The 18,671-nt window shown below is 37.8% G+C and overlaps 2 non-coding genes across 2 annotated transcripts; one reads left to right on the top strand and one right to left on the bottom strand.

Annotated features, from left to right (window-relative positions):
- The first annotated feature begins 8,919 nt into the window (after window positions 1-8,919).
- LOC112788638 (small nucleolar RNA R71) lies at window positions 8,920-9,027 on the top strand. Its single transcript, XR_003195996.1, has one exon. It is a non-coding gene; the product is annotated as a small nucleolar RNA R71 (small nucleolar RNA).
- Window positions 9,028-17,677: 8,650 nt separating this feature from the next.
- Window positions 17,678-17,784, bottom strand: LOC112788735 (small nucleolar RNA R71). Its single transcript, XR_003196086.1, has one exon. It is a non-coding gene; the product is annotated as a small nucleolar RNA R71 (small nucleolar RNA).
- Between the last annotated feature and the right edge of the window lie 887 nt (window positions 17,785-18,671).

Genomic DNA, 18,671 nt, shown 5'->3' with positions numbered 1-18,671 from the left:
TGCCAATAACGCCTTCAAAACCATCATGGCCCACGTTAATTGCCACGTTAACTACATTAACGTGGTAGTTAACGTGGAGAGAAAGGAAGCTCCAGCGTTAGTGGTAAAAGTGAATACCACTAACGCTCCAAATTGGCAATTAGCCACGTTAAGAGTCACGTTAACTCAGTTAACATGAACTCTAACGTGAAAAGGAAAGACAATGCCAACGTTAGTGACACTCACCTTTGTCACTAACGTTGGACTAAGCCCAATTGGTCACGTTAAGAGTCACGTTAACTACATTAATGTGAACTCTAACGTGGGAGGAGCAAGGAATCGCCAACGTTAGTGACACTCACCTTTGTCACTAACGTTGGACCAAGCCACTATGAGCCACGTTAGTTGCCACGTTAATTGCATTAACGTGGAAGCTAACGTGGAGGAAAGAAATGATGAGCCAACGTTAGTGACACTCACCTTTGTTACTAACGTTGGAAATGGCAATCACCACCACGTTAGTGGCCACGTTAAGACAATTAATGTGAGGCACTAACATTAGAAGGGGCGTTTGGAGCATTAGTGACAAAGGTAAGTGTCACTAATGCTCTCAAGGCTAAGGCATGCCCACGTTAAGAGCCACGTTAGTTATACTAACGTGAGAAAAGGGGGGGCTAAGAGCAACGTTATTGGCAAAGGTGAATGCCAATAATGCTTGCGATGGACCAAGAGGCAACGTTAGTGGTCACGTTAGTGCCACTAACGTTGAAGTTAACGTGAACCATCTTGGGCTAGGAACGTTAGTGAAAAAGGTGATTGTCACTAACGTTCTCAAACCCACATTTTCACTTAACGTTAACGCCACTAACGTCCTAGCTAAAGTCCATGCCTACTTCACACTTTCTCTGCAAGTAAAGCTGAGCCCACTGAAGATTCCAAACTGCTTCAACTCAAGATCCAACGGCCCATATCCAAAGACTTGAAGAGCCAACTAGAAGATCAGAAGAGTAGTATATATAGGAGTAGTTTTGAACTACAGAGGAGAGCTTTTGGGCACTGAGAGAACTACTCTCTGTATAATTTTACTTTCTTTGCACTTTTAGTTTTACTTTGAGAATGTATTTTCCATCTTTGTTTTCCATTCCCAGAGCTATGAACAACTAAACCCCTTTCATTGGGTTAGGGAGCTCTGTTGTAATTTGATGGATCAATAATAGTTTTCATTATTCTACTTCTTTCTTTTCTCTTGATTTTACTAGAAAGCTTTCAATCTTCATCCAATTGGCTAGTTGTCTTGGAAAAGAAGCTATTCATACTTGGATCTCTTCGGAACCTTGGAAGAGGAATGAAGAAATCATGCTAGAAATGCTTTCTCATGTTGGACCAAATTGGGGTTTGGATGGATATAGTGACATATAATCCTACCAACATTTTGATTTGGAAATACATGTGGTATAATCAGTGACCACACTTCATCTCTTCTCATGAGCAATTAGACCAAGGAATTGGCTATTGATCAAGATTTGAGAGATTAAATTACTAAGGAATTGGAATTCAATCACTTAAGATTGCCAAGGAGATCAATGAATGCATTGATTGAGGAAGAGATGAAAATGAACTTGATCCGGAGAATACAACATCTCCTGAGCCCAATGAACTCTCCATTTCTGATCTTTCCCATTCTCTTTACTTTATGCCATTTACTTTTATGTTCATCTTTCCCATTCCTCATTTAAGATTCTGCAATTTACTTTCCGTCATTTACATTCAGTCCTTTATTTCCAGTAATTACATTTCCTGCCATTTACTTTCCGCCATTTAAATTCCTGCAATTCTCCAATCAAATTCTGCTTAGCTCAACTAGAACATTCCTCCAATTAAAGTTGCTTGACCAATCAATCCCTGTGGGATTCGACCTCACTCTATTGTGAGTTTTTACTTGACGACAATTCGGTATACTTGCCAAGGGAAAATTGTTGAGAGACAAGTTTCCGTGCATCAAGTTTATGGCGCCATTGCCGGGGATTGATTTTGTATCAACAATGATTAAATTGGTGGATAACTAGATTGAGCATTTTTCTTTTGTTTGATTTAAATTCTGTTTGAGTAATTTACTTTCAGTTTTAGTTATTTTCTTCCCTTTACCCCTACCCGTTTGTGGTGTTCTCGTATTTGTTACAATTCAGTTCACTAATCCACTAACTGTTTGATATATTGCATCGCTCACACTAACAGCATTTTTAACAAGAATATTCTCTATCTCCCTTTTGCTTTGGCCTTATTGGTTGTATGACAGGTAGAAGAAGCGAGGCTTCAACTTCTGTTGATTCTGAACCTGAGAGGACCTTCCTTAGATTAAGGAGGAAAGCAAGAAGAAAGAGAGTTGTTGGTGCTGAGGAAGAGGAAGAGTACTTTGAACCAGACATGGATAAGAATATGGAGATCCATCATGAAGAAGAGGCTCACAACCATGGCAGAGAAGGTCCAGTGCATCATGCTGGACAAGAAAGAAAAATTCTAGGCTCTTATATCAATCCAAACCCAGGAAACTGTGGAAGTAGCATTCAAAAGCCAACCATACATGCCAATAACTTTGAACTAAATCCACAACTCATCACCCTCGTTCAGAACAATTGTTCATTCGGAGGAAGTGTCTAAGAAGACCCCAATCAACATCTAACCACTTTTCTGAGGATATGTGATACTGTGAAGTCTAATGGTGTTCATCTTGACACCTATAGACTGCTTCTGTTTCCCTTCTCACTCAAGGACATAGCATCTAAATGGATGGAATCCTTCTTGAAGGAGAGTTTAACAACCTGGGAAGATGTGGTGAACAAATTCTTGGCGAGATTCTATCCTCCTTAAAGAATCAACAGGTTGAGAGCTGAGGTACAAACCTTTAGGAAACAAGATGGTGAAACTCTCTATAAAGCATGGGAGAGGTTTAAGGACTTGACAAGAAGGTGCCCGCCAGATATGTTCAATGAATGGGTGCAGTTACACATCTTCTATGAAGGTCTCTCTTATGAATCAAAGAAGGCAGTAGACCACTCATCTGGGGGATCTCTGAACAAGAAAAAGACCATTGAAGAAGCCATAGATGTCATTGAGACTGTAGTTGAGAATGACTACTTCTATACTTCTGAAAGAGGCAACACTAGAGGAGTAATGGAGCTAAATAACATGGATGCATTGCTGGCCCAGAACAAGCTGATTACCAAGCAGTTGGCTGAAGGTATGCGAAATCGTTACTCTGAGGTTGTAAAATTAGTTGTTCGTTCTCTCCCTGGCAATGGTGCCAACAAGTGGTGCACAATACCATGGTCCAGACATAACTTCACAACCTCGCACAACTAACCAGCAAGTGCACTGGGTCGTCCAAGTAATAAAACCTTACGTGAGTAAGGGTCGATCCCACGGAAATTGTTGGTATGAAGCAAGCTATGGTCATCTTGTAAATCTCAGTCTGGCAGATATCAAATAGTTATGGAGTTTTCGAAAAATAATAGTAAATAAATAGAAAATAAAGATAGAAATACTTATGTAATTCATTGGTTAGAATTTCAGATAAGCGTATAGAGATGCTTTCGTTCCTCTGAATCTCTGCTTTCCTGCTGTCTTCATCCAATCAGTCTTACTCCTTTCCATGGCAAGCTTTCTGTAAGGGGCATCACCATTGTCAATGGCTACATCCCATCCTCTCTGTGAAAATGGTCCAAATGCTCTGTCACGGCATGGCTAATCATCTGGAGGTTCTCGATCATACTAGAATAGGATTTACTATCCTTTTGCGTTTGTCACTACGCCCAGCACTCGCGAGTTTGAAGTTCGTCATAGCCATCCCTTCCCAGATCCTACTCGGAATACCACAGACAAGATTTAGACTTTCCGGATCTTAGGAATGGCCATCCATGGGTTCTAACTTATACCACGAAGATTCTGATTAAGGAATCCAAGAGATACTCATTCAATCCAAGGTAGAACAGAAGTGGTTGTCAGGCACGTGTTCATGGGGAATGATGATGACTGTCACGATCATCACATTCATATTGAAGCGCAAATGGATATCTTAGAAGCGGAATAAGTTGAATTGAATAGAAAAACAGTAGTACTTTGTATTAATTCATGAGGAACAGCAGAGCTCCACACCTTAATCTATGGAGTGCAGAAACTCTACCGTTGAAAATACATAAGTGATGAAGGTCCAGGCATGGCCGAATGGCCAGCCCCCATGATCTAAGAACTAAACGTCCCAAGATGTGAATACAATAGTAAAAAGTCCTATTTATACTAAACTAGCTACTAGGGTTTACAAAAGTAAGTAATTGATGCATAAATCCACTTCCGGGGCCCACTTGGTGTGTGCTTGGGCTGAGCTTGAAGTTTACACGTGCAGAGGCTTCTTCTGGAGTTGAACGCCAAGTTGTAACGTGTTTTTGGCGTTCAACTCTGGTTCGTGACGTGTTTCTGGCGTTTAACTCCAGACTGCATCGTAGAACTGGCGTTCAACGCCCTTTTGTGTCATCTAAACTCGGCGAAAGTATGGACTATTACTATTGCTGGAAAGCTCTAGATGTCTACTTTCCAACGCAATTAGAAGCGTGCCATTTTGAGTTCTGTAGCTGCAGAAAATCCACTTTGAGTGCAGGGAGGTCAGAATCCAACAGCATCAGCAGTCCTTCTTCAACCTCTTAATCTGATTTTTGCTCGATCCCCTCAATTTCAGCCAGAAAATACCTGAAATCACAGAAAAACACACAAACTCATAGTAAAGTCCAGAAATGTGAATTTAACATAAAAACTAATAAAAACATCCCTAAAAGTAACTAGATCCTACTAAAAACAATGCCAAAAAGCGTATAAATTATCCGCTCATCACAACACCAAACTTAAATTGTTGCTTGTCCCCAAGCAACTGAAAATCAAATAGGATAAAAAGAAGAGAATATACTATAAATTCCAAATCATCAATGAAACATAGCTCCAAGCAGATGAGCGGGACTTGTAGCTTTTTGCCTCTTGAATAGTTTTGGCATCTCACTCTATCCATTGAAGTTCAGAATGATTGGCATCTATAGGAACTCAGAGTTCAGATAGTGTTATTGATTCTCCTAGTTCAGTATGTTGATTCTTGAACACAGCTACTTTATGAGTCTTGGCCGTGGCCCTAAGCACTTTGTTTTCCAGTATTACCACCGGATATATAAATGCCACAGACACATAACTGGGTGAACCTTTTCAGATTGTGACTTAGCTTTGCTAAAGTCCCCAATTAGAGGTGTCCAGGGTTCTTAAGCACACTCTTTTTTTTTGCTTTGGACCTTGACTTTAACCGCTCAGTCTCAAGTTTTCACTTGACACCTTCACGCCACAAGCACATGGTTAGGGACAGCTTGGTTTAGCCGCTTAGGCCAGGATTTTATTCCTTTAGGCCCTCCTATCCACTGATGCTCAAATCCTTGGGATCCTTTTTATTTACCCTTGCCTTTTGGTTTTAAGGGTTATTGGCCTTTTCCTCTTGCCTTTTGGTTTTAAGAGCTTTTGGCTTTTTCTGCTTGCTTTTTCTCTTTTTTTTTTTTATTTTTTTCGCCATTTTTTTTCTTTCTTTTTTTTTTCTGCAAGCTTTTGTATTCACTGCTTTTTCTTGCTTCAAGAATCATTTTTATGATTTTTCAGATTATCAAATAACATGTCTCCTTGTCATCATTCTTTCAAGAGCCAACATATTTAACATTCTTAAACAATAACTTCAAAAGACATATGCACTGTTCAAGCATTCATTCAGAAAACAAGAAGCATTGTCACCACATCAATATAATCAAACTAAGTTCAAGGATAAATTTGAAACTCATATACTTCTTGTTCTTTTGAATTAAAACATTTTTCATTTAAGAGAGGTGATGGATTCATATTCACTACTTTAAGGCATAGACACTTAAATACTAATGATCATGTAATGAAGACACAAACATGGATAAACATTTAACATAGAAAACGAAAAACAGAGAATGTAAGAACATGGAATGAGTCCACCTTAGTGATGGTGGCGTTTTCTTCTTGAGGAACCAATGATGTCCTTGATCTCTTCTATGTCTCTTCCTTGTCTCTGTTGCTCCTCCCTCATAGCTCTTTGATCTTCTCTAATTTCATGAAGGATGATGGAGTGCTTTTGATGTTCCACCCTTAGTTGTCCCATGTTAGAACTTAGTTCTCCTAGGGAGGTGTTGATTTGCTCCCAATAGTTCTGTGGAGGAAAGTGCATCCCCTGAGGTATCTCAGGGATCTTTTGATTTGCAGTCAAATGTTCTACCACTGAGCTATAGACCCTTGATGGAAGCTTTTGTCTTCCCTTTCCTCTTTCTAGAGCTTTCTTTGGCCTTAGGTGCCATCAATGGTTATGAAAAATAAAAAAAGCTATGCTTTTACCACACCAAACTTAGAATATTGCTCACCCTCGAGCAAAAGAAGAAAGAATAGTAGAAGAAGAAGAAGAGATAGAGGTGAGTTGATGGTTTGAATTTGAGTGGATGGGTGTAGGTGGGTTGTATGATGGTTTTAGGGGAGTAATGGATGTGAGTGGTGAATGGAAAACAGAAGGGATGACTGTGAATGGAGAGAGAGAGAGAGGGTAATATAGGATTATGTGGAGGTAAGGTGAGTGGAGGTATGCGGGGATCCTGTGGGGTCCACAGATCCTGAGGTGTCAAGGATTTACATCCCTGCACCAATTAGGCATGTAAAATGCCTTTGCATGCAATTCTGGTGTTTAAACGCCGAATTGATGCTTGTTCTGGGCGTTCAGCGCCCAGATGCAGCATGTTTCTGGCGTTGAACGCCAGTTCTATGCTTGTTTCTGGCGTTCAGCACCAGCTTTCCTCAGTGTGCATTCCTGGCTTCTAAACGCCAGGATGCTGCTTGTTTTGGGCGTTCAACACCAGATCCATGCTCTGTTTTGGCGTTGAACGCCAGCCAGATGCTCCTTACTGGCGTTTAAACGCCAGTAAGATCCTCCTCCAGGGCGTGATTTTTCTTCTGCTGTTTTTGATTCCATTTTCAATTTTTATATTTATTTTGTGACTCCACATGATCATGAACCTAATAAAACATGAAATAACAATAAAATTAAATTAAAATTAGATAAATAAAAATTAGGTTGCCTCCCAACAAGCGCTTCTTTAATGTCAATAGCTTGACATTGGGCTCTCATAGAGCCACAATGTGATCAGGTCAATTTTATAGACTCCCAACACCAAACTTAGAGTTTGGATATGGGAGTTCAACACCAAACTTAGAGTTTGGCTGTGGCCTCCCAACACCAAACTTAGAGTTTGGCTGTGGCCTCCCAACACCAAACTTAGAGTTCGACTGTGGGGGCCCTAGTTGACTCTGTTTTGAGAGAAGCTTACTGTGCCTCTTTTTCATGTTTACAGAAGGATGTCCTTGAGTTTTAAACTCAAGGGAGTCCCCATTCAATTGAAGGACTAGTTCACCTCTGTTAACATCAATCACAGCTCTTGCTGTGGCTAGGAAGGGTCTTCCAAGGATGATGGATTCATCCTCATCCTCCCCAGTATCTAGGATTATGAAATCAGCAGGGATGTAAAGGCCTGAAACCTTTACTAACACGTCCTCTACTTGTCCATAAGCCTGTTTTCTGGAATTGTCTGCCATCTCTAATGAGATTTTAGCAGCTTGTACCTCAAAGATTCCCAGTTTCTCCATTACAGAAAGTGGCATGAGGTTTATTCCTGACCGAAGGTCACATAGAGCCTTCTCAAAGGTCATGGTGCCTATGGTACAGGGTATTAGGAACTTTCCAGGATCCTGTTTCTTCTGAGGCAATCTCAGTTGATCCAATGCATTTAGTTCATTGGTGAACATGGGAGGTTCATCTCCCCAAGTCTCTTTACCAAATAGATTGGCATTCAGCTTCATGATTGCACCAAGGTACTTGGCAACTTGCTCTTCAGTGACATCCTCATTCTCTTCAGAAGAAGAATATTCATCAGAGCTCATGAATGGCATAAGGAGGTTTAATGGAATCTCTATGGTCTCTAGATGAGCCTCAGATTCCTTTGGTTCCTCAGAGGGAAACTCCTTGTTGATCACTGGACGTCCCAGGAGGTCTTCCTCCTTGGGATTCACGTCCTCCCCTTCCTCCTTGGATTCGGCCATGATGGTCATTTCAATGGCCTTGCACTCTCCTTTTGGATTTTCTTCTGTATTGCTTGGGAGAGTACTAGGAGGGATTTCAATGATCCTTTTACTCAGCTGGCCCACTTGTGCCTCCAAATTTCTAATTGAGGACCTTGTTTCATTCATGAAACTTACAGTGGCCTTGGATAGATCAGAGACTAAGTTTGCTACATTAGAGGTATTTTGTTCAGAGTTCTCTGTCTGTTGCTGAGAAGATGATGGAAAAGATTTACTGCTGTTAAACCTGTTTCTTCCACCATTATTAAAGCCTTGTTGAGGCTTTTGTTGATCCTTCCATGAGAGATTTGGGTGATTTCTCCATGAGGGATTATAGGTGTTTCCATATGGTTCACCCATGTAATTCACCTCTGCTATTGCAGGGTTTTCAGGATCATAAGCTTCTTCTTCAGAAGATGCCTCTTGAGTACTGTTGGATGCAACTTGCATTCCATTCAGACTCTGAGAAATCACATTGACTTGCTGAGTCAATATTTTATTCTGAGCCAATATGGCATTAAGAGTATCAATTTCAAGAACTCCCTTCTTCATAGGCGTCCCATTATTCACAGGATTCCTTTCAGAAGTGTATATGAACTGGTTATTAGCAACCATGTCAATGAGTTCTTGAGCTTCTGCAAGCATTTTCTTTAGGTGAATGGATCCACCTGCAGAAGTATCCAATGACATCTTAGCTAATTCAGACAGACCATCATAGAATATATCTAGGATGGTCCATTCTGAAAGCATGTCAGAAGGACACTTTTTGGTCAGTTCTTTGTATCTCTCCCAAGCTTCATAGAGGGATTCACCTTCTTTCTGTCTGAAGGTTTGAACATCCACTCTAAGCTTACTCAGCTTTTGGGGAGGAAAGAACTTGGCTAAGAAAGCCTTGACCAGCTTATCCCAAGAGTTCAGGCTATCCTTAGGTTGAGAGTCCAACCGTATTCTAGCTCTGTCTCTTACAGCAAAAGAGAAAAGCATGAGCCTGTAGACTTCAAGATCTACTCCATTAGTCTTAACAGTATCACAGATATGCAAGAATTCAGTTAAGAATTGAAAAGGATCTTCAGATGGAAGTCCATGAAACTTGTAGTTTTGTTGCATTAGAGAAACTAATTGAGGTTTCAGCTCAAAATTGTTTGCTCCAATGGTAGGGATGGAGATGCTTCTTCCATGTAAATTGGAATTAGGTGCAGTAAAGTCACCAAGCATCCTCCTTGCATTATTATTATTTTCAGCTGCCATCTCCTCTTCTTGTTCGAAAATTTCTGTAAGGTTATCTCTGGATTATTGTATTTTAGCTTCTCTTAGTTTCTTCTTCAGAGTCCTTTCAGGTTTAGGGTCTGCTTCAACAAGAATGTTCTTGTCCTTGCTCCTGCTCATATGAAAAAGAGGGAACAGAAAAATAATAATAATAGGGATCCTTTTTACCCAAGTATAGAGGTTCCCCTGTGTGAGTAGAAGAAGAAAAGAATGTAATGTAAAGAAGGGAAGAAGAGAAAATTCGAACACAGATGGAAGAGGGGGTTCGAATTTGGGTGAGATGAAGTGTTAGTAGATGAATAAATAAATAGAAGGAGATGAGAGAGAAAGAGGATTTTCGAAAATAAAATTTTGAAAAGGGGTTAGTGATTTTCGAAAATTAGGAATAAAATAAAATTAAAATTAAAAATTGAAACAATTAGTTAATTAAAAAGAATTTTTGAAAAAGAGGGAAGATATTTTCGAAAATTAGAGAGAGAGAGTTAGTTAGGTAGTTTTGAAAAAGATAAGAAACAAACAAAAGTCAATTAGTTAGTTGAAACAAATTTTGAAAATCAATTTTGAAAAGATAAGAAGATAAGAAGTTAGAAAAGATATTTGAAAATCAAATTTTTGAAAAAGATAAGATTTTTTAAAAAAATATGATAGACAGATATGATTAGAATTAGTTTTGAAAAAGATTTAATTTTTAAAATCACAATTAATGACTTGATTCACAAGAAATCACAAGATATGATTCTAGAATTTAAGGTTTGAATCTTTCTTAACAAGCAAGTAACAAACTTGAAATTTTTGAATCAAAATATTAATTGTTGATGATATTTTCGAAAATATAATATAGAATTAAGAAAAAGATTTTTTTGAAAAATATTTTTAAAATTTTCAAAAATAAATAAGAAAAATGAAAAAGATTTGATTTTTGAAAAAGATTTTGAAAAAGATAAGATTTTTAAATTGAAAATTTGATTTGACTCATAAGAAACAATTGAATTTTAAAATTTTTGAAAAAGTCAATCCAAATTTTTGAAATTTAAAAGTGAAAAAGGGAAAGATATTTTTTTGATTTTTGAATTTTTAATGATGAAAGAGAAAAACATGAAAATGATGCAATGCATGAAAATTTTGGATCAAAACAATGAATGCATGCAAGAATGCTATGAATGTCAAGATGAACACCAAGAACACTTTGAAGATCATGATGAACATCAAGAGCTTATTTTTGAAAATTTTATATGCAAAGAAAACATGCAAGACACCAAACTTAGAAATCTTTAATGCTTAGACACCATGAATGCAAGAATGCACATGAAAAACAAGAAAAGACACAAAACAAGAAAACATCAAGATCAAACAAGAAGACTTACTAAGAACAACTTGAAGATCATGAAGAACACTATGAATGCATGATTTTTTTTTTGAAAAATGCAAGATGAACATGCAATTGACACCAAACTTAAAATCTGACTCAAGACTCAAACAAGAAACACAAAATACTTTTGATTTTTTTTTGATTTTCTAATTTTTTTGGTATTTTTTTCGAAAATTAATTTGAAAAAGAAAAATAAGGATTCCAAATTTTTTAATATGAATTCCAGGAATCTTCAATGTTAGTCTAAAGCTCCGGTCCAGGAATTAGACATGGCTTACTAGCCAGCCAAGCTTTCAGTGAAAGCTTCGGTCCAAGACACTAGACATGACCAATGGCTAGACAAGCTTCAGCAGTACAAGCAATTTCCTAACATGTGGAGGCCTCAGTCCAAAAGAATTTAGACATGGCTCTACAGCCAGCCAGGCTCCAACATTTTTCATGACACGCTAGAATTCATTCTTAAAAATTCTGAAGAAAAAATATTTTTTTGAAAATAATTTTTTTCGAATATTAATTGGGAAAAATGAAAAAGAAGAAAATATTTTTGAAAAATTTTTGAAAACTTTTTGAAAACAAAATAAGAAGAAAATTACCCAATCTGAGCAACACGATGAACCGTCAGTTGTCCAAACTCGAACAATCCACGGCAACGGCGCCAAAAACTTGGTACGCGAAATTGTTACTCTGAGGTTGTAAAATTTGTTGTTCGTTCTCTCCCTAGCAATGGCACCAACAACTGGTGCACAATACCATGGTCCAGACATAACTTCACAACTTCGCACAACTAACCAGCAAGTGCACTGGGTCGTCCAAGTAATAAAACCTTACATGAGTAAGGGTCGATCCTACGGAGATTGTTGGTATGAAGCAAGCTATGGTCATCTTGTAAATCTCAGTCAGGCGGATATCAAATAGTTATGGAGTTTTCAAAAAATAATAATAAATAAATAGAAAATAAAGATAGAAATACTTATGTAATTCATTGGTTAGAATTTCAGATAAGCGTATAGAGATGCTTTCGTTCCTCTGAATCTCTGATTTCCTACTGTCTTCATCCAATCAGTCTTACTCCTTTCCATGGCAAGCTTTCTGTAAGGGGCATCACCGTTGTCAATGGCTACATCCCATCCTCTCTGTGAAAATGGTCCAAATGCTCTGTCACGGCATGGCTAATCATCTGGAGGTTCTCGATCATACTGGAATAGGATTTACTATCCTTTTGCGTCTGTCACTACGCCCAGCACTCGTGAGTTTAAAGTTCGTCACAGCCATCCCTTCCCAGATCCTACTCGGAATACCACAGACAAGGTTTAGACTTTCCGGATCTCAGGAATGGCCATCCATGGGTTCTAACTTATACCACGAAGATTCTGATTAAGGAATCCAAGAGATACTCATTCAATCCAAGGTAGAACGGAAGTGGTTGTCAGGCACGTGTTCATGGGGAATGATGATGACTGTCACGATCATCACATTCATATTGAAGCGTGAATGGATATCTTAGAAGCGGAATAAGTTGAATTGAATAGAAAAACAGTAGTACTTTGTATTAATTCATGAGGAACAGCAGAGCTCCACACCTTAATCTATGGAGTGCAGAAACTCTACCGTTGAAAATACATAAGTGATGAAGGTCCAGGCATGGCCGTGGCCAGCCCCCATGATCTAAGAACTAAACGTCCCAAGATGTGAATACAATAGTAAAAAGTCCTATTTATACTGAACTAGCTACTAGGGTTTACAGAAGTAAGTAATTGATGCATAAATCCACTTCCGGGGCCCACTTGGTGTGTGCTTGGGCTGAGCTTGAAGTTTAAACGTGCAGAGGCTTCTTCTGGAGTTGAACACCAAGTTGTAACATGTTTTTAGCGTTCAACTCTGGTTCGTGACGTGTTTCTGGCGTTTAACTCCAGACTGCAGCATAGAACTGGCGTTCAATACCCTTTTGCGTCATCTAAACTCGGTCAAAGTATGAACTATTATATATTGCTGGAAAACCCTGGATGTCTACTTTCCAACGCAATTGAAAGCGTGCCATTTTGAGTTCTGTAGCTCCAGAAAATTCACTTTGAGTGCAGAAAGATCAGAATCCAACAGCATCACCAGTCTTTCTTCAACCTCTGAATCTGATTTTTGCTCAAGCCCCTCAATTTCAGCCAGAAAATACCTGAAATCACAGAAAAATACACAAACTCATAGTAAAGTCCAGAAATGTGAATTTAACATAAAAACTAATAAAAACATCCCTAAAAGTAACTAGATCCTACTAAAAACATACTAAAAACAATGCCAAAAAGCGTATAAATTATTCGCTCATCAGCTGACCTTACCAAGATGATGGAGAGGAACCAAGTAGCAGTAATCACCACCTCATCAGCAACCCAAGAAGGAGTGAATGCAGAAGCAGAGGGTGAGCAGGAACAAGCCAACTACATTGGAAACTCACCTAGGCAGACCCATGATCCATACTCTAAAACTTACAATCCTGGTTGGAGGAACCACCCAAACTTTGGGTGGGGAAATCAACAAGATCAAGGCCAAGATCAGAGACATCACAACCTCAACAATAATGCAGCTCACCAATATTCCACACAGAGATCATATCAGCACCCACCTAACAACACCTCTCAACATCCATATCAAAACCAAAATGGCCATTCTCATCCCTCCAACAGAAACTCACCATCATCCGAAGATAGACTCTCAAGGATTGAGACCCTACTTGAAGGCATATGTAAGGAACTCCAAGAGAACAAGGTGTTCAAGGAGGAGGTGTGACGAGCAGATAATTTATACGCTTTTTGACATTATTTTTACATAGTTTTTTGTATATTTTTATTAGTTTTTAATAAAAAATCACATTTCTGGACTTTACTATGAGTTTGTGTGTTTTTCTGTGATTTCAGGTATTTTCTGGCTGAAATTGAGGGACTTGAGCAAAAATCAGATTCAGAGGTTGAAGAAGGAATGCAGATGCTGCTGGATTCTGACCTTCCTGCACTCAAAGTAGATTTTCTGGAGCTACAGAACTCCAAATGGCGCGCTCTCAATTGCGTTGAAAGGTAGACATCCAGGGCTTTCCAGCAATATATAACAGTCCAAACTTTTTCCGAGTTTAGACGACGCAAACGGGTGTTCAACGCCAGTTCCATGTTGCATTCTGGAGTTAAACGCCAGAAACAGGTTGCAGAGTGGAGTTAAATGCCAGAGACAGGTTACAAACTAGTGTTCAACTCCAAGAGAAGCCTCTACACGTGTAAAGCTCAATGCTCAGCCCAAGCACACACCAAGTGGTCCCCAGAAGTAGATTTCTGTATCATTTACTCATTTCTGTAAACCCTAGTAACTAGTCTGATATAAATAGGACCTTTTACTATTGTATTAGACATCTTTGATCATTTTTATGCTATCTTAGACCTTTATGAGGGCTGGCCACTCGGCCATGCCTGGACCTTGTTCTTATGTATTTTCAATGGTAGAGTTTCTACACACCATAGATTAAGGTGTGGAGCTCTGCTGTTCCTCATGAATTAATACAAAGTACTATTGTTTTTCTATTCAATTAAAGCTTATTCTGATTCTAAGATATTCATTCGCACTTCAATATGAATGTGATGATCATGATAGTCATCATCATTCCCAACCTATGAACGCATGCCTGACAACCACTTCTGTTCTACCTTAGATTGAATGAATATCTCTGGGATTCCTTAACCAGAGTCTTCGTGGTATAAGTTAGAATCCATGGATGGCCATTCTTGAGATCCGAAAAGTCTAAACCTTGTCTGTGGTATTCCAAGTAGGATCTGGGAAGGGATGGCTGCGACGAGCTTCAAACTCGCGAGTGCTAGGCGTAGTGACAGACGCAAAAGGATCAATGGATCCTATTCCAGTATGATCGAGAACCGACAGATGATTAGCCATGCATTGACAGCGCATTGGACCATTTTTACTGAGAGGACAGGATGTAGCCATTGACAACGGTGACGCCTAACATACAGCTTGCCATAGAAAGGAGTATGAATGATTGGATGAAGACAATAGGAAAGCAGAGGTTCAGGAGGAACAAGCATCTTCATACGCTTATCTGAAACTCTCACCAATGAATTACATAAGTACCTCGATCTTTAATTTACGTTTTATTTATATTTTAATTATCAAATATCCATAACCATATGAATCTGCCTGACTGAGATTTGCAAGATGACCATAGCTTGCTTCAAGCCGACAATCTCCATGGGATCGACCCTTACTCACGTAAGGTTTATTACTTGGATGACCCAGTGCACTTGCTGATTAGTTGTGCGAAGTTGTGACATAGAACTAAGATTATGAACGTGCGTATTAAGTTTTTAGCACCGTTACCAAGGAATGAACCGTCACGATTTTCGCGCACCAAGTTTTTGGCGCCGTTGCCGGGGATTGTTCGAGTTTGGACAACTGACGGTTCATCTTGTTGCTCAGATTAGGTAATTTTATTTTATTTTTAAGATTTTTAATTTTATTTATTTTCGAAAAAAATAAAATAAATATTTTCAAAAATATATTTTTCTTCGGAATTTTTAAGAATGAATTCTAGTGTTTCATGATGATTTGTTGAATCCTGGCTGGCTGTAAGCCATGTCTAATCTTTTGGACCAGGGTTTCAACTTATCATCACAAGAGCTTGTTGATCTTCACCCATTTGGCAGGTACACACATAGTTGTTGTATACATGGGAGGTATCAATATCTGCTGAAGCTTGGCTGGCCATTGGCCATGTCTAGTGTTTTGGACCGGAGCTTTCAATGAAAGCTTGGCTGGCTACTAAGCCATGTCTAATTCCTGGATTGGAGCTTTAGACTAATATTGCAAGATTCCTAGAATTCCTATTAAAAATTTTGAAATCCTTATTTTTCTTTTTCCAATTAATTTTTGAAAAATTACAAAAAAGAAAAAAATTTAATAAAATCATAAAACCAAAAATAATTTTGTGTTTCTTGTTTGAGTCTTGTGTCAATTTTTAAGTTTGGTGTCAATTGCATGTTTTTATAATTTTCTTGCATTTTTCAAAAATTCATCATGCATTCTTCATGATCTTCAAGTTGTTCTTGATGAATCCTCTTGTTTGATCTTCATGTTTTCTTGTTTTGCATCTTTTCTTATTTTCCATATGCAATTTTAATTTGTTAGTGTCTAATTATTGAAAATTTCTAAGTTTGGTGTCTTGCATGTTTTTCTTTTCTTAAAAATTTTCAAAAATAAGTTCTTGGTGTTCATCTTGACATTCAAAGTGTTCTTGGTGTTCATCTTGACATTCATAGTGTTCTTGCATGCATTGTGTGTTTTGATTCATAATTTTTATGTCTTGTGTCCTTTTTGTGTTTTTCTCTTTCTTCATTAAAAATTCAAAAATAAAAAAAATATCTTTCCCTTATTTCACTCATAATTTTCGAAAATTTGAGTTGACTTTTTCAAAACTTTTTAAAATTTAGTTGTTTCTTATGAGTCAAATCAAATTTTCAATTTAAAAATTCTATCTTTTTCAAAAATCAAATCTTTTTCATTTTTTCTTTCATAATTTCGAAAATTTCAAATAGATTTTCAAAATCTTTTTCTTATTTTTATTTTATATTTTCGAAATTAATGCTAACAATTAATGTGATTGATTCAAAATTTTTAAGTTTGTTACTTGCCTAGTAAGAAAGGTTCAATCTTTAAACTCTAGACTCATATCTTTTTAGTTTCTTGTTAGTCAAGTAATCAACTTTAATTTCAAAATCAAATCTTTTTAAATTGCTTTTTCAAATCTTTTTCAATTTAAGTTTCAATCACATCTTTTCAAAATTTAAATTCAAAATATTTTCTATTTTCTTATCTCTACAAAATTTGATTTTCAAATCTTTTTCAATTAACCACTTAACTTTTTGTTTGATTCTTATATTTTTCAAAACTACCTAACTAACTCTCTCTCTCTAATTTTCGAAAATCCCTTCCCTCTTTTTCAAAACTCCTTTTTAAATTAACTAATTATTTTAAATTAAATTTAATTTGATTCAATTATCCTTTCTTAATTTATGAACTTTAATTTTTATTTTTATTTTAAATTCAATGTAAAAACAAAAATACTTTTATTTTAATTTATTTAATTTTTGAATTTCTCTTCTCATCTCTTTCTAATTATTTATTCATCTACTAACACCCCTCTTTCACCCAAGAATTCGAACTCATTCCTCTCCCCTGTGTTTGGATTCTTATGTTTTTCTTCCTCCATTATTTTCTTCGTATACTTACATAAGGAATCTTTATACTGTGATATAGAGGATTCCTCTTCTTTTCTGTTTTCTTCTTTTTCATATGAGCAGGAACAAGGATAAGAACATTCTTGTTGAAACTGACCCTGAACCTGAAAGGACTCTGAAGAGGAAGCTAAGGGAAGCTATAGCACAACTCTCTGGAGAAAATCTGACAGAAATTTTCGAAAAAGAAGGAGACATGGCCGAAAATAATAACAATGCAAGGAAGATGCCTGGTGACTTTACTGCACCTAATTCCAATTTACATGGAAGAAGCATCTCAATCCCTGCCATTGGAGCAAACAATTTTGAGCTGAAACCTCAATTAGTTTCTCTGATGCAACAGAATTGCAAGTTTTATGGACTTCCATCCGAAGATCCCTTTCAGTTCTTAACTGAATTCTTGCAGATCTATGATACTGTTAAGACCAATGGGGTTGATCCCGAGGTCTACAGGCTTATGCTTTTCCCATTTGCTGTAAGAGACAGAGCTAGAATATGGTTTGACTCTCAACCTAAAGACAGCCTGAACTCTTGGGATAAGCTGGTCACAGCTTTCTTAGCCAAGTTCTTTCCTCCTCAAAAGCTTAGCAAGCTTAGAGTGGATTTTCAAACCTTCAGACAGAAGGAAGGTGAATCCCTCTATGAAGCTTGGGAAAGATATAAGGAACTGACCAAAAAGTGTCCTTCTGATATGTTTTCAGAATGGACCATCCTGGATATATTCTATGATGGTCTGTCTGAATTATCAAAGATGTCATTGGACCATTCTGTAGGTGTATCCATTCACCTAAAGAAAACGCCTGCAGAAGCTCAGGAACTCATTGACATGGTTGCAAATAACCAGTTCATGTACACTTCTGAAAGGAATCCTGTGAGTAATAGGACGCCTCAGAGGAAGGGAGTTCTTGAAATTGATACTCTGAATGCCATATTGGCTTAGAATAAAATATTGACTCAGCAAGTCAATATGATCTCTCAGAGTCTGAATGGATTGAAGGAATCATCCAACAGTACTAAAGAGGCATCTTCTGAAGAAGAAGCTTATGATCCTGAGAACCCTGCAATAACAGAGGTGAATTACATAGGTGAACCCTATGGAAACACCTATAATCCCTCATGGAGAAATCATCCAAATTTTTCATGGAAGGATCAACAAAAGCCTCAACAAGGCTTTAATAATGGTGGAAGAAACAAGTTTAGCAATAGCAAGCCTTTTCCATCATCCACTCAGCAACAGACAGAGAATTCTGAGCAGAATCCATCTAGCTTAGGAAATATAGTCTCTGATCTATCTAAGGCCACTGTAAGTTTGATGGATGAAACAAGGTCCTCCATTAGAAATTTGGAGGCACAAGTAGGCCAGCTAAGTAAAAGAGTTACTGAAACTCCTCCTAGTACTCTCCCAAGCAATACAGAAGAAAATCCAAAGAGAGAGTGCAAGGCCATTGATTTAACTATATGACCGAACCTACAAGGGAAGAGGAGGACGTGAATCCTAGTGAGGAAGACCTCCTGGGACGTCCAGTGACCAATAAGGAGTCCCCCTTTGAGGAACCAAAGGAATCTTAGGCTCATCTAGAGAC

This window comes from Arachis hypogaea, chromosome 20, assembly GCF_003086295.3.
Source record: "Arachis hypogaea cultivar Tifrunner chromosome 20, arahy.Tifrunner.gnm2.J5K5, whole genome shotgun sequence".
Lineage (NCBI taxonomy): Eukaryota > Viridiplantae > Streptophyta > Magnoliopsida > Fabales > Fabaceae > Arachis > Arachis hypogaea.
Note: the sequence above shows the minus strand (reverse complement) of the source record. Positions and strands in the feature narration are given on the sequence as shown.